At 57.3% G+C, this 9,643-nt stretch overlaps 1 pseudogene; it reads left to right on the top strand.

The window, feature by feature from the left end:
• The first annotated feature begins 2,203 nt into the window (after positions 1-2,203).
• Positions 2,204-6,720, top strand: LOC118969202 (uncharacterized protein CXorf49 homolog; annotated as a pseudogene).
• The last annotated feature ends 2,923 nt before the right edge of the window (positions 6,721-9,643 follow it).

Here is a 9,643-nt window from a genome sequence, read left to right as displayed (position 1 = left end):
CCCACATTGGGTCACTGGTCTGCAGGGCAAGAGCTATTGTGCTGGGGAAGGCCAAGAGGATCCTCTGACGCTGGCCCCTGCCCCAGGCCAAGATAGTAAGTCAAACCGCTATGGGATCCTGGTGAGGGTGGGTGGGGTGTTTAAAAGAGATTCTGATGCCATTGGGCACCTGTGGGATGCAGGGGAAGAGGAAGTAAGAGAGCAGCAGGGATGAAGCGAGTGTAGAACATGTGGAAAAGGTCTAGGATTCTCTCTACAGGGACAGAGACAGGGATGGAATGGAAATGGCCAGAGGGGAATCAGGGGCTTCGAATGGATCCATCGGTTATGTGTCCTAGGATGGCGCTTGGCATAGGAGATTTTGCTGGACCCTTCATTATCTACTTTAGCATACCTGAGATAGCACACACCATGACTTGAAGAGTCACTGGGTGAAGTGGGAGAGAGCAATCTCCAGACATGGCAGGGATGCAGTGTTGGGGCTGGGGCACACTCCATGAGGCTGACTGCAGAGTTGGAGTGGATTGAATATCCCCTGCTTTGTAACCTGCTCCAGCATGGCAGGCTTCTCAAGGGCAGACCCAGAGAAATCAGGCCTTTGAGTTCCTGCAGGCAACAGGTGTTGAGGCACCCCAGGCCTCCCTTGTAGGTCAGCCAGAGTAGGATGCAGGAGGGAAAGGTGACAGGAAGACAGAGGAGTACGGATGGGAAAGGGAGGAAGAAAGGTGTTGGAGGAAAGCAGGGCTGTTGGACCAGGGATTGAGTGTCAAGCAAGGGAAATTCTAATACTGGGGGGCCTTAGAGAAGTCAAGGGAGCAGGGACCACACTCCAGATACCAGGACTGCTCAGCTCATGGATGCTGGGAAGCAGTAGTGTCAGGGAAGTCTGAGAGGGTAACTGGCACCCCACTGCCACTGCCACGGCCACCACCACTGTCCCCCATTGGCTGTGTTTCCTCCCAGACCTTTCAAACATACCTGTACACACACCTGTATGTGTTCTCAAACATTATGCAGGGTTGACTTGGTTTCTTTTTCTTTCTTTTATAATTTACAAACGTGCGTCCAACGGCCTTGTTCTGCAGCTTTGCTCTATGCACTCACGAGGATGCCTCTGCAATCTGTGAACACAGCCTCATGCGTCCCTTCTGACTGCTGAGCTTTAATCTACTGGATACACAGGCCACGTTGCACTCATCCCTCTCCTTACTGATGGGAACTCAGAGCATTCCCAGTTTCTGCAACCAACACCCTTGTGCATGTGTCCCTCATACACCAAGCACACATACTGGCCTGTCTCTGGAAAATGTACCAGGCCTGGCAGCGGCCTGAGCCGGTCACAGCGGGAATGCACGTTTCCCAGGCTAAAGATTCTAGGCCCAGAGCAGATCTCTGGAGCCCGACTGCATGGTTTCTGACCTGTAGCAGATCCCAACAAACCCAGTGACCTTGGGCCAGTGGCTGAACCTGTCATCAGTGCCTCACCTGAGGGCACTAATATGGGGGTACTTCAATCCTTGGACTGTCGTGAGCATGTGTTCGTTCTTGCCCACAGCACTTAGAAGAGCACCAGGCACACACAACTTGTGGTAGAAGTTGCTTTCCATTCATTCTGCCAAATTACCCATCTCCCCTCTCCAGATGACGCCTCTGCACTGCTGCTGCCGCAGCCACCACAACCATCACCACCACCACCACCAACCCCTCCCCCCACCCCACCCCCCGGCACCACGGTCCCCCCAGCAGAGGGTAAAAGCATGAGACTGGTCACAACCCTCCCACCCTTGGAATGGTTATGTTCTTCGAGGGTTGAAACCTGGTGCCGGACAACTGATTGGTGGTTTTAGCTCGTACCTGCAGGATTAGTGATGGTGAGCATCTTCTGGGGTGTGCACTGGCCATCGGAATTGCCTCTCCTTTGAACTGACTTGGAGTGGGGCAGGGGCTCAGGGAGGGAGGGGGGCAAACCCCAGCCTGTCTGCCCAACAGGCCTGCCAGTAAAGTTTGCTGAGCACACAGTCACAGGCCACATGTAACACCTATAGCAACCGTCACTCGCAGTTCCTGCGACAGCGGCCGTACCGCCCATAATCATGACAGCATTTGCCCTCTGGCCCTTTATGGGAAGAGTGAGCCGAGCCCTGATCACTGCTGGCTGCCTGTGCCCATTTTCCTATCAGGTCATGGTAAGTCTCGGTGTGGAATGGCGGCTGGCAGCACCCCTCTGCGCCAGGTGCTTCACCTCCATCGTGATGTTTCATGCCGCCAAGCCTCACTAACAGGTGCCATCATTGCCCGGCTTTGGGGATGGGAAACGGACGCTCAGAGCTCAGCTCCTGATTGGAAATTGGGACGTAGGTTCCCAACCAGGCGAAGCCGAACTTGGAAGAGGTGGGACGAGAGACGTGACCCGCCGACTCCAGTCCAGAGGGACCAAGGGCTTGTTTGTTCATGGAGCAAACGCCCCGGCCCTATCGGCTAAGGCCTAGAGGGGTGGGCCAGCAAGGCTTGCTGGTTGGTGGGGGGAGGGGCGGTGGCGGTGGGGGAAGGGGCCAGGCACGGGGAGCGGTGGGGGGAGGGGCAGGGGGAGTGGTGGGGGGAGAGGCAGGGGGAGTGGGGTGGGAGGGGCAGGGTGGGCCAATGAGCAGAAGGCACGCAAGGTTTGATGCAATCTCATGAGGCACCCACACACTCAGAGCCTTGCCACTATCGCAGGGGCAGTGACCTTGGAGGTCGTTGCCTGGGAGCCGGGCCTGCGCAAATGCGCAGCATGAGCTTCCCAACAAAATGTCTGCGTGTGGGGCAGTTTCGGCTCAGAGGGTGGGAAGCAGGCCGGCGTCCACTCCACAGATCCCGGAGCCCCGTGGGGACTGGCGCTAGACCTAGAAAGGGGGGCGCCCTGCAGCGGCAAGGGTGGGTTCCTGGACCCCCAGGGCTTCGAGTCTGAGCGGGAAGTTATGGAGGTGGGAGGGCCCATGCTTTGGGGCCATGAAGGCCGACCTGGCTCCCCGGCCCAGGACAAGAGAGACGCTCTGCACTACGCGTCCCACCTCTCTGACGAGTCTGTAGCGGCGGCCGTCACGCAGCAGCTGAGTGACCGGGGTACCCCAGGTGGGTGCAGAAAGCCATCCCCAGAGAGCTGCACCTCTGAGGGCTCGGTCAAGTGGCCAGGCCCAGAGTCAGGGCCCGGTGGTGGGGGCGCGCTTGCCCTTGGCTGTGTGGAATCGCAGGCAGCTTCTGCCACCCTGCTCCAGCTGGGTGAGTTCCACGAGCACTGGGCCTGGGGGAGGTTGTCTAAGAGAGGCAGTAAGAGTAGGCGGAAGGTCGATGTGGGTCGCCAGCGGCCCTTGGCAGAGGGCCAGACTGGGCCGCCTTTGGACCCCAACTCATCAGATGAGTTGGGTGAGATCCAGCTGATGAGAATGAGCCTTTACCCCAAAGAAGGAGGCCAGACCAAGCCCAGCAGCCCCTAGGATTCCGGGGATACACCCAGAAGCATGAATTTACACCTCAGGGAGAATTTCCCTCATGTGCCAGGCTCCGTCCTGTCCTCAGCTCCCCGAGGGTTCACTTCAGCTGTGGAAAGGCAGGCTCTTGGCCAGCTGGACATCTCTTCTGCTAAGAAAATGCAGAGTGTGTTCTGGTAGAAGGCGGGGAGCAGGCCCAGCTACCCTGGAGCAGGAGTGGGAACTGCTGTCGGCACGGCCAGCACAGGCGGCCTGCACCAAGCCACTCCTAAGAAGAAGGTGGCCCAGGGGAAGAAGTCCCTAGAGGATGTCTCCAAAGGTACCCTGGGGAAAACCTTTCCTTCCTGGGGCCAGAGAGTCCCAGCAACTCCCCTGGAGACAGCCACCTTCCCCCCAATCTCTGGGGTTCCACTGCCTGGGAAGTCCAAGAGGTATTCGTTGGTCCATTTGTTTGCCAAACACTCCAAGCACAGGGGTGCTGGGAAGAATTCTGTGGCCAGGAGGACACGAGAGTTTGAGCTGCTGGTGGGAGGAGATAACGATCCAGATGGAGACCCAGTCCCAAAGGGCCAAGTGAGTAGGCCATGCTGCTGCTCCTCTCTCCCTCCCCATGCTTTACCCCTCCCCCCACCCCCACACCACCACCTCTTGACCTCCACCGTCCACCCCTCAGCGGTTGTCCCCAGGCACCCTGGGTCGTTAGGATGCCAGATTGGGGTCGTTTCAGTAGGGGCAGACAGGAGGATGATGCTCTGTGTGTGCCGGCGCCATTCCGGACTGACCCTTGTCTGCAGGTTTTCTGCCCTCTCCCCCAGGGGGGCTGGGATTGAAGGGAAGGGAGGGCTGGTGGCTGATTTGGATCAGGGACCCCTTCAGAGTTTGGGAGGCACAGGTTCAGTGTTTAGATCCCCATTGTTACCTTCCTGATTCCTACATCCTAGCTATTCCCCCAGCCTGCCTCCCAGGGGCCTGGGCTTTTTCAGTGCCCCACTCTTCCCTCACCTAGCTCAGCTCTGCCTCCTGGCCTGGGGCTGACTGAGGGACAAAGGTGCTAATGAGGTCAGCCTCTGAATTTCCTTCTCCATTCCCTGACTCACCCCAGCCCTAAGCACACACGTGCAGGTACCCCCTCGGCCCCCTACCAGTGAGAAATTTTTGTTATAGCCTCCAGCACCCAGGCCAGGGCCATGTTGTCTGTGTATGCATCGTGGAGAATGCCACATTGGCAACCTGGACACCAGAGCCCCCCAGGTTCCAGGAAACTCACAGCCCTTGACCCTGATCCAGGAAGACATCATGCCCAGAGGGCCGGCACCCCCCACCCCCTAGATTCGGCACCGAGACTCCGGTCTGCCTCTTGCCCCTGCCTCAGCCCCAGCCTGAGGTTCCTCATACCGAGTTGCTTTTTAAGCTCATCTATTTCTCTCTGTAGCACCACACACTAGGCCGGCAGACAGCAGAAAAGGAGAAATGGTTAGAATGCTCTAACCTCCTGTATCCTTGACCTCCCACCTGCCTGCCCTCCCCCCTCCCCCAGGCCCTCCATCCCGAAGCCCAGTGGCCAGACTGGCATGGGCTCCTCTGTGGAAAGGAGGTGCCCTCCCTCCGTGGGGTGCAGGACTGGGGAGGGGGAACGTCAGTTTAACCTGGACTCGGATCCCACCATCTAACTTGGGCCTGCACTCTTGCAGGCCTGAGTCTTGTGGGTTTGATAAGAGGGATTTGATAAGAGGGGAAGGGAGAGGGCATGAGGAGGGAAGCTCTGGCTCTGCTGGGGGCTCATCCTCGCTCCCTGACAACCTGCCTGCCGGGCAGCTTCTCACACAGGAAATGGGGTGTGGACAGGGCTAGCCATCGTGTGCGTGGGGTTTGGGTGGCAGGGGTAATCGGTGGCAGTGCCATAAAGTACACCTCTGGACATCGACTCTGAGTGGAGCCAAGCGTTTTCTGTTAAGTCCTGTTTGGCCATGTTGCTCATCCCAGGGGCTGGCCATGGCTGCAGCTCTGGGAGGGTGCCACCCAGAGCCACAGCCCTTGGGGTCCTGGGCGAGCACAGTTGCAGATGGGCTGCCCCAGAGGAACAGGGGAGGCACGCCCAGAGGGGAGGCTGCAGCAGCTGGGCAGAGCAGGGCCAACTTGTGGCCAGCAGAGGGTGGTGCTGCCTCATGTTGGATGCCGCTAAGCCCTTTCTGCCTCACTGGGAGCCTTGGAAGCTGGATTTTGTGTTCTTTCCCTCTCAGGTGACCAGGAACCACTTGACGTCTCCCCAAGACCAGAAAGGAAGCAGCAACCTGCTGGAGCACAGGGATGTTGTCAGGTAATGCTTCCTCTGGCTCCTAGGAGTGCAGGCCCAAGTTAGATGGTGGGATCCGAGTCCAGGTTAAACTGACGTTCCCCCTCCCCAGTCCTGCACCCCACGGAGGGAAGGCACCTCCTTTCCACAGAGGAGCCCATGCCAGTCTGGCCACTGGGCTTCGGGATGGAGGGCCTGGGGGAGGGGGGAGGGCAGGCAGGTGGGAGGTCAAGGATACAGGAGGTTAGAGCATTCTAACCATTTCTCCTTTTCTGCTGTCTGCCGGCCTAGTGTGTGGTGCTACAGAGAGAAATAGATGAGCTTAAAAAGCAACTCGGTATGAGGAACCTCAGGCTGGGGCTGGGGCAGGGGCAGGAGGCAGACTGGAGTCTCGGTGCTGAATCTAGGGGGTGGAGGGTGGCCGGGCTGGGGGTACACTCCCGTGGGGGAGGAGAGCCTAGCAGGCCTGGCCCTGGAGCCTGCTGTGCATGTTCACTGGCCAGGGGGTGGCAGGTGGGGGGTGCAAATGGGAAAGCATCGCCTGCACTGCATCACACTTTGCAAAAATGAGATCTTCTCTTCTCAGGACGTTTAGAGATGCCCCATTGATTTTCCCTTTACCTACCGCTTGGTATGGCTAGTATGGGGTGTGTGTGTGTATGAATGACAAGTTCTGAGAGGTTCTGATATGTCCCAAAGCTTGAGAAGTACTGACACTTTAGCTCCCATTTACTAAACGTGTCCATATTTAATTCAGGTGGTGGATGAGTGAGTCAGTGAGTGAGTCCTGGGCCCTGTGGACAGGGGCTGCAGGGGGTTTCAGGTTGCAGGGCTAGTCAGTGCCCCCCAGGGTGACAGGGCGTATGGGTTTATCTGTCCCCATGTCTGCAGCGCCTTCTTAGGCCTCTCTCTGTTTCAGCGGCCATGCAGTCCCTGGTTGACAAGTTCCAGGCCCTTTGAAGTGAGTGTTACACACTCCATGCCACTTCCCATAGCCCTGGCTGTTGAGGAGGGCTGTGGGCCGGCCCTGACCCGAGGCTTTTCCCTGACTCTGCTCTGTTCCACAGGTTGAGCCCAGTGTCTTTGTACAAGAGGAGCAGCTGGTCGCTATGGAGCAAGGGAGCTGTGGCCAAGCTGGGTCCCTCCTGTTGTTCTGCCTCAGCCGGGGCTTCCTCTCCTGCTTCTTTTGCCCCCTCCCCACCCCAGTTCACAGCAGTTTCAAATTAAAGTACCTCTCAAATTCTGTGGTCTGTCTGGTCTCTGGGGGCCGGGAGGAGTGGGAGAGGGGTGGGGCTGGGAGCTGCTCCACTTCAGAGCCTTTTCCAGAACAGCACCTTTGGCATTGTGCAGTGGCCTTCTCCCTGTGGGGAGTCCGGGCCAGCCTCTAGTAGGGGCCCTGCGGTCAGGCCACCAGAGGGCCCTGGGTCTGGCCTCTGTGTGGGCTCTGCCTGGCCACATGAGCAGTTCCTCCCTTCCCCCTGCAGGCCCTCTTGGTTTCTCTCCTGATCTCCTCCTCTTGGGTCTCTGGGTTCCCAGGTATTGCTGTTCCTACCCCTACCCTTCAGCAGGATCTCCAGATCCCCTTCCAGAACTCTAAGCCCTCTTCCCCTCCCTGGTTGGGATCTCGGTCCTGCTTGTCCCATCCACCCTGGCTGGCTGGCCGTGTGCCCTTGGCCTCCCTTGTGGCTTTCCTTTGGCAGCTTTCCCTGCACCTGTGCTTCAGCAGGTGTTAAAGAATGTGGTGGGCCTCATCTTCCCTCTCCCAAGGCCCAGTGTTCTCTGCGGAGTCCTTACCTCCCTCAGGTGCCACCATGCACAGGATAAGTTACCCGTGGTCCCATGTGACGTCCTCCTCTCCTTTGACAAAGCCGTCACCTTTGACACTTGGTTACTGATCCCGTGGGGTTGCCCTCCTTGACTTCAGTAGAGGGGAGGATGCAGAACTCACAGTCCAGGGGCTTGCAGAGCAAGAACGGAGGTACAGGGAACATGACAGGGAAAGCACAGGTTGGTTTCTGGGCTGGAGTTCAGAGCAAGGAGTCTGTCGTGGTGGTTCTGGGCCAACCTTGGGGAAACTGCCCACCCAGCAGCTAGAAATGGATGATCTGGCCCCCAGATTTTCACATCCCTCCTGTCCTAGCCAGCTAACCAGCCCTCCCCCAGCCTGGTCCTCTCCATGCCCTTGAGTGGAAAGTGGCCAGTTTCTATGGCAGGCATGCTTGATAGGTCTCAGTGTTCTTGCACAGCCCTGGCAAATACACCCACGACACAGATGTTCCTGGAAATGCTATTTCGGTGTCCCAGCTCAATCTCCCAGAGGCCTCTCTAGGTCACATGAGACTTAATCTGAACTCCGTGTTTGATTTCCCTGTTGCTCGCGTTTGGGGACCACCTCCTTCCTTCAGCCAGGACCCAGGGCTAGGGCTTCAGTACAAGAGGGTACCGAGTGATGGAGGGTACCGGGTTGCTGAGTGACTGGGGTTTAATATATAAATGGAGGGATGATGGGGAATGGAACATTCATGGTTGGCATGTGTGCGCCTGTGGTTGTGAATGATAGTGTTTGGGGATAATCTCCTTTGAAGGGGAAAGATGTGACTGCAGAATAAGGGGAGTGGAGACTGGTCAAGAATCCAGAAAGGATGGAGTGAGCAAGAGCAAGGGTTGGGTCTATGTTTCGGGGGGTGTTGTTAAATCCCTAAAGCACAGGAGGGGAATGACAGGGAAGTTGCCAAACTGCACTATGGCATGTCGGAACACTCAGAATGCTGGAGTCTTTGGAGGAGGCTCTGGATCCTAGTCTGTGATCCTGCGGTATCTGACATCTCTTGTGTGTGTCGATGGAGTGAGAGTGGGAAGGTCGACTTCATCAGAGTAGCCGGGACACCCCTCATCTAAGAAGCAGGGAGCTCACATAGGAGACTGCCCCAGTTGAGCTAGCCAGGACACAGGCGGGAGGGCACAGTACAGATGGGCAGTAGGGTGCCTTCTCCCGGAAATGGGGCAGACTCAGTCCACTGTCCCCCACACTCACCCTGTCTCTCTTGCAGGCCCATGGCCAGAGCTCAGGTGACAGACCCCCACGTCCCAAATGGGACAGCCATGGACCTCAGGGGTGCAGAATAACGTTGGTGGGACTCAATGCTTCCACTTCTAAACCCTCACTTGTGAAGGTGAGCTGGATTGCTTAGGCTACAGATTTGACCCCAACCCGACAGTGGTAATTTCTTGTTAGGGTAACAGTGTGCTGCTGTCTGAGTGAATGAGTTTGGCAGAGACTTTCCAACTGGGGTTTCCAACCAGCCAGACATGCAGGCAAGTTATGAATGGGCAGAAGTCCAGCACAGACACTGCTCCAGGAGGTGAGGGGCATGGTCACCAAGGGTGAGGATGAGGAGAAGCACATTGAGGGAGTCGTGGGAGAACATGAACACAACCCCAGTGACTAGTTTTGCCAGGCTCCCTTCCCTCCTCTGAGCACATGGTCTCTCTGTTCCATATTCACACCAACTACAGCACAATAGCATTGCTATAACAGTGTACATCACAGGCTACCAGCTAGGGCCTTGCAGGTCCAGGGGGTATTCATAAGTGACCAATTCTGGCCCATAGATCAAAAAAATACATCTGGGTCCCAGGGGAAATGAGGCTGTCAGACCCCTATCCTAATACAATGTGTCGCTGTTGCCTTCCCCTCAAGCCTCCTGTCTAGCCAAGGAGGCAGTGGGGCTCACCTGGAGAGCCCTAGGCCCCATCCTTCCCCATCCTGCTACCTACCCAGCTCCTGGGCAGATGCCCCTCTCCATTACCCCCACTGCCACCAGCACCACCACCAGGAGTGGCCAAACCACTCTCTCTGGACTCTTGGGGGGGATTGGCAAAC

This window comes from Manis javanica, chromosome X, assembly GCF_040802235.1.
Source record: "Manis javanica isolate MJ-LG chromosome X, MJ_LKY, whole genome shotgun sequence".
NCBI lineage: Eukaryota > Metazoa > Chordata > Mammalia > Pholidota > Manidae > Manis > Manis javanica.
The sequence above is the reverse complement of the archived record's forward strand: the minus strand, read 5'-3'. Positions and strand labels throughout refer to the sequence as shown.